This window comes from Eumetopias jubatus, unplaced genomic scaffold, assembly GCF_037043125.1.
Source record: "Eumetopias jubatus isolate StellerSeaLion01/CBP00866 unplaced genomic scaffold, mEumJub1_p1.0 scaffold_5, whole genome shotgun sequence".
In the NCBI taxonomy this organism is placed as follows: domain Eukaryota; kingdom Metazoa; phylum Chordata; class Mammalia; order Carnivora; family Otariidae; genus Eumetopias; species Eumetopias jubatus.
Genome location: NW_028274811.1, coordinates 4,040,105 through 4,046,386, shown reverse-complemented (window position 1 = coordinate 4,046,386; position 6,282 = coordinate 4,040,105).

Sequence of the window (6,282 nt, the reverse complement as noted above, 5' to 3'; positions counted from 1 at the left end):
GGTTTGATCCTTTTTCAACTCCAGGTTTCTGGGTGTTCTTTTCATTTGCCATTAGCCTTATCAGGGGTTTAGTTCCCAACCACATCTCTGTCACTCTCTTTCTTTTTTTTTCCTTTTCTATGGCTTCCACATTATGACTGACTTAAAAGGTCTCTTCTGCCAGTTTTCAGGTCATTTTAAAAATTAGTTGCCTATGTATAGCTGTTATTTCAGTATGTTTGTGGGGCAAAGGGAACTCAGGATCCTCTTTGTAATATTTTTTTCTCAAATATGTTTCTATAGGAACAATCTCTAGAATTTTTTGTTTGTTGCTTTTTAAAGTTTTTATTTAAATTCCAGTCAGTTAACATAGAGAACAATGTTAGTTTCAGGAGTATAATACCGTGATTCAACACTTCCATACACTACTCAGTTCTCATCACTACAAGAGCGCTATTTAATCTCTATCACCTATTTAACACATCACCTCTCCACTTCCCCTTCTGGTAACCATCAGTTGTTCTCTATAGTCAATTGTCTGTTTCTTGGTTTGCCTTCTCTCTATTTCCCCCCCTTTGCTCATTTTTTCCCTTAAATTCCACATATGAGTGAACTCATATGGTATTTGTCTTTCTCTGACTTATTTCATGTAACAGAATATTCTGTAGATCAATGCAATCATTGTAAATGCCAAGATTTCATTTCTAATGGCTGAGTGATATTTCATTGTGTGTGTATCATATATTCTTTAACCATTTATCGGTTGATTTGGGCTCTTTTCATAATTGACTATCGTAGATAATGCTGCTATAAACATCAGGGTGCATGTATCAATTTGTATCCCTTTGAAGTATTATTGTTGTATTCTTTGGGTAAATACCTAGTAGTGCAATTTCTGGATCCTAGGGTAGTTCTATTTTTAAGTTACTGAGAAATCCACATACCGTTTTCCAGAGTGGCTGCATCAGTGTGCATTCCCACCAACAGTACAAGTACGTTCCCCTTTTTTCACATCCTTGCCAACATATGTTGTTTCTTGTGTTGTTGATTTTAGCTATTCTGACAGGTGTGAGGTGATAGCTCACCATAGTTTTGATTTGCATTTCTCTGATGATGAGTGATGTTGAACATCTTTTCATGTATCTGTTAGCCATTTGTATGCTTTCTTTGGGAAAATATCTGTTCATGTCTTCTTCCCATTTTAAAATTTGATTGTTCATTTTTGGGGTATCGAGTTTTATAAGTTCTTTATATATGTTGGATACTAACCCTTTCAGATATGTCAACTGCAAAAAATTTATCCCACTCAATAGTTTTCCTTTTAGTTTTGTTGATTGTTTCCTTCACTGTGCAGAAGCTTTTTATCTTGATGAAGTCCTAATAGTTCATTTTTGCTTTTATTTCCATTGCCTCAGGATACATATCTAAAAAGAAGTTGCTATGTCAGATGTCAAAGAAGTTACTGTCTATCTTATCCTCCAGGATTTTTATGGTTTCAATTCTCACATTAAGGACTTGAACCCATTTTGAATTTACTTTTGTGTACAGTGTAAGAAAGTCATCTAGTTTTATTCTTTTGCGTGTTGCTGTCCAGTTTTCAAAAACAGCATTTTTTCTTTTGAAGAGACTGCCTTTTATCCTCTGGATATTCTTTCCAGCTTTGCCTAAGACTAGTTGACCATATAGTTATGGTTTTGCTTTTGGGTTTTCTGTTCTATTCCAATGATCTATGTGTCTGCCTTTGTGGCAGTACCATATTGTTTTGATGACCACAGCTTTGTAATAAAGTTAAATTTTAGTTTGTCTGATAAACCCTTTATTTCTCCTTCTGCTCTGAATGGTAGCCTTGCTGGATAGAGTATTCATGGTTGCAGATTTTTTGCAATAAGCACCTTGTATAAAACATGATATAAATCTGGCTTCCCAAGTTTTGGTTGAGAAATATCCAGCCAGCCTTATGGGTCTTCCCTTGCAAGTTAAGGACTTTTGCCTTTCTGCTTTCAAGCTTTTCCCTTTAACATTATATTTTGCAAATATAATTATAATATGTCTCTATTTTGGCCTCTTTTGTTGGTTTTGATGGAAGTTTTCTGTGCCTCTTGCATCTTGATGTCTGTTTCCTCCCTCAGATTAGGGAAGATTTCTGTTCTTATTTCTTGAAATATATTTTGTTTCTTTTTTTTTAAGATTTTATTTATTTATTTATTTGACAGAGAGATAGAGAGCACAAGTAGGCAGAGCAGCAGGCAGAGGGAGAGGGAGAAGCAGACTCCCCGCTGAGCCTGATGTGGGTTGGATCCCAGGACCCTGGGATCATGACCTGAGCTGAAGGCAGCTGCTTAACCAACTGAGCCACCCAGGCGCTCCTTGAAGTATATTTTCTATCCTCTTTTCTCTCTCTTCTTCTGGGACTTTGATAATATTGTTATTACATTTGATGAAGTCAGTGAATTCCCTTAGTCTATTCTCATTTTGTATAATTCTTCTTTCTCTCCTTTGTGCGGCTTCACTGTTTTCCATTATTCTGTCTTTTAGTTCTCTAATTTGTTTCTCTGCTTCTTGCAGCCTGCTCTTCATTGTGTCAAGTTTGTTTCAAATGTTGTTTATTGCATTCTTCATTTCTGATTGATTCTTCTTTAAAAATTATTGTCTCAGTGTTAAGGGTCCATTGATGTCTTCTATTATTTTCTCAAGTCCAACGAATATCCTTATGAGTGTTGCTTTAAACTCTCTCTCAAAACCACATTGAGATACAAACTTACAGCATTTAGAATGGCAAAAATTGACAAGGCAAAAAACAACAAATGTTGGAGAGTTTGTGGAGAAAGTGGAACCCTCTTACATTGTTGGTGGAAATGCAAGTTGGTACAGCCACTTTGGAAAACAGTGGGGAGGTGCCTCAAAAATTAAAAATAGAGCTACCCTATGACCCAGCAATTGCCCTCCCTGGGTATTTATCCCAAAGACACAGATTTAGTGAGAAGAAGGGCCATATGCACTCCAATGTTTACAGCAGCAATATTCGCAATAGCTGAACTGTGGAAAGAGCTGAGATGTCCTTCAACAGATGAATGGATAAAGAAGATGTGGTCCATATATACAGTGAAATATTACTCAGCCATCAGAAAGGATGAATACCCAACTTTTACATCAACATGGATGGGACTGGAGGAGATTATGTTAAGTGAAATAAGTCAAGCAGGGAAAGTCAATTATCATATGGTTTCACTTATTTGTGGAACATAAGGAATAGCATGGAGGACATTAGGAGAAGGAAGGGAAAAATGAAGGTGGGAAATCAGAGGGGGAGATGAATCATGAGAGCCTATGGACTCCGAGAAATAAACTGAGGGTTTTAGAGGGGGGATGGGTTATCCCGGTGATGGGTATTAAGGAGGGCACATACTGCATGGAGAACTGGGTGTTATACGAAAACAATGAATCATGGATCACTGCATCAAAAACTAATGATGTATTGTATTGGTGACTAACATAACATAATAAAATTAAATTAAATTAAAAAAATAAATAAATTCTCAGACATGTTACTTACATCTATGTTGTTTAGATCTCTGGCTCTAGCTTTACCTTGTTCTATAATTTGGGATAAATTTCTACATTGTAGCATTTGTGTATATCTCTGCCTTCTTCTGTGTTAAAAAGCCAGTTATGTCTCCTGCTCATAAATGTAATGACCTCATGAGAAAGATGTCATGTAATGCCCAGAGCCTGGTGCTTCAATGAGTGTTTCCAGTGTGTGCTGTGTGTGCTCTGCTTCTGTGTTTTGGCTGCTCTATTTTTCAGTGCAGTAGTCTGCAGAGGCTCTTCTTGCCTGCTTTGACATTGATTTGTCCCTGGCCTGAATGTGATGAGGTTTAACTAAGTGTACTCTGTTCTGTCTATAAAATGAGACCCAACACAGACTCCATCAGAAATGAGGTCCTGCAGAACTCTCTGATCTGGAGATGTGTTATGAGGAGGATTTTATGCTGGCCTTCTGGGGTAGGGGCCCATGATATTGGAACTGTGGCAATCTTGACTGAGAAGAGCAGTTCTGCCAGAGTGTAAGGTTTTGGTGCTTGGTATAAGCAAGTTAGGCAGCCAGTGTTGGTGTTGTGCTGCCTCCCACCATTGGCTCTCTGTTCATCTGAGTGCAGGGGGAGGGTAATGGCACCAATCAGCTCCTATGTTCATGGAGAGGTATCTCTGTGATTGCTGCCTCTCAGGGACACACTCTGAAAAGAGCTAATGCTCCCCCACCCCCAATGTCCCTGGATTTCTTCAGTTTGCTGCTTCCAGGCTGTCTGCCCTGGGTTGTTTGCCTGCCTTCTCTCCAGGAGCAGGGTTTTGATTTGAGGCTCTATCCAAGCTAAGCCCACTGACCTTTAAAACTCCATGCTTGGGCACCTCGGCGGCTCAGTCAGTTAAGCCTCTAACTTTGGCTCAGGTCATGATCTCTGGGTCCTGAGATCAATTCCTGTATAAGGCATTAGAACCCTCAGTTTGTTTCTCAGAGTCCATAGTCTCTCATGGTTCATTTATTATTATAACCAAATTTTCCCTTTTCCAGTGAAATCACACTTATTGCAGTTTTTTAAAATAAGTTCTAAGAGTTTATAAAAACAATGCATTGTGATAAAAATAAATGAGTGGAACAGACAAGCTTTTTTTATGTCTTTAAATTGTAGTTGGATTAAGTTACACTCTCTTTCCTTTATGAAATACACAAAACCACCCCAGCTTCTGGTTGCCTTAGCAATAAATACAAAAATAATAAAGTAATAAATAAAATAAATAAAAAATAATGAAGAAAAGAAAGAAACCCAGTTATAGTTTTAGGATCAATAAAGTGATAAATGGAGGAGTACTTAGATATGCATTATTCCATGGAATTTGATTTTTGGATGATTACTACCATTAATGGGATAAGGAAATATCTCTTCGGTTGTAAGGGGTTCAGAATATGTTAACCCAAAAATGTCATTTTGGCATTTTGATTATTTTGAAAAACAGCAGATGCTGGAAGGGATCCTTGACTTTGCATTTCTATCTAAAAGCAGATTGTAATATTTCCAATGAGAACAGTGCCCTCCCTGTTCCAGGCACAATTTTTTTTATTTGATTACGTTATGTTAGTCACCATAAAATACATCATTAGTTTTTGATGTAGTGATCCATGATCCATTGTTTTGGCATAACACCCAGTGCACAATTATTATTGCAAATTAGGTGTTGAAGTCAAAATAGATGTGTACAGCAAAACTACTAATATAACACTATTTTTTTTTCTTTGGTATCCCATAGATTGAGTGGGCACTCATCCACAATGTATTAATCCTAGCTCGAGCTTCTGGTTCTTGGCACAACCCCACAATTTATTGTTCTATGTTTAAAATGGTATATAAGCTTTTGGGCCTAAAATCTTCTTTGGATCTTCATTTTCCTTTTAAAGACACCTATATAGGCACATAAAAATATTTAATAAAGTCCGTATGTTTTTCTCCTTTTAATTTGTCTTATAACATTTTAATATTTAGGTTAAATCCATAAATCCTAACAGAGTAGACAGATTTCTTTTTTTGTTTTCCCAAGTACTTTCAGATGGCATGCAGATATAGCTGTGTGCAAAAACAGTATATTTCACTATTACTAGGAGAGTTTAATTACGCTTTTGATATTCTATTAGAAAATTAAGGGTTAGAAGAAATGATGCATGGCCTAAGTTTCACATTTACACATATGCTAATTTTGAAAATAACCAAAATTGTGTACTACTTTAAAAATGAAACTAAATTAGGAATTTAATTAAAAAATAGTTTTAATATATATTCCAGAAAATGACATATCAATATTTAAACAAAGAAAAAATATTGGCATATGAAACAAAGTATTGATTTCATTATCTAATCTTGCCATTAAAAAGATTATATGTTGGCTAATTGAGTCTAAATAAAAAAGTAAAAATAAAATAAAGATTGTTTAAAACTGAGGTTGCCTAAAATAGTGATTCTTCTGATTTAATCTGCATACCTATCAACTGGGAACCTTTAACTGTTCATAGTCTCATTTAAGAGGCCAAGGGTGAAATTCTGCAATTTAAAAAAAATTTCCAGATTGCTCTGATGCTGTGAGTCCCCTGACCCCACACTGAATAGAGAAACTTTAGGAGGTGATCAAATGGAGAACACTCACCCTAAACTTTGTTGTGATTTACTTCCTCAGTATTCCTGTCATTCCTTTAGTTACTGTGCTGGACTGGAATAACTGAAAAGTGTAAAATTTCAAAATTTACATAGAAAAGTG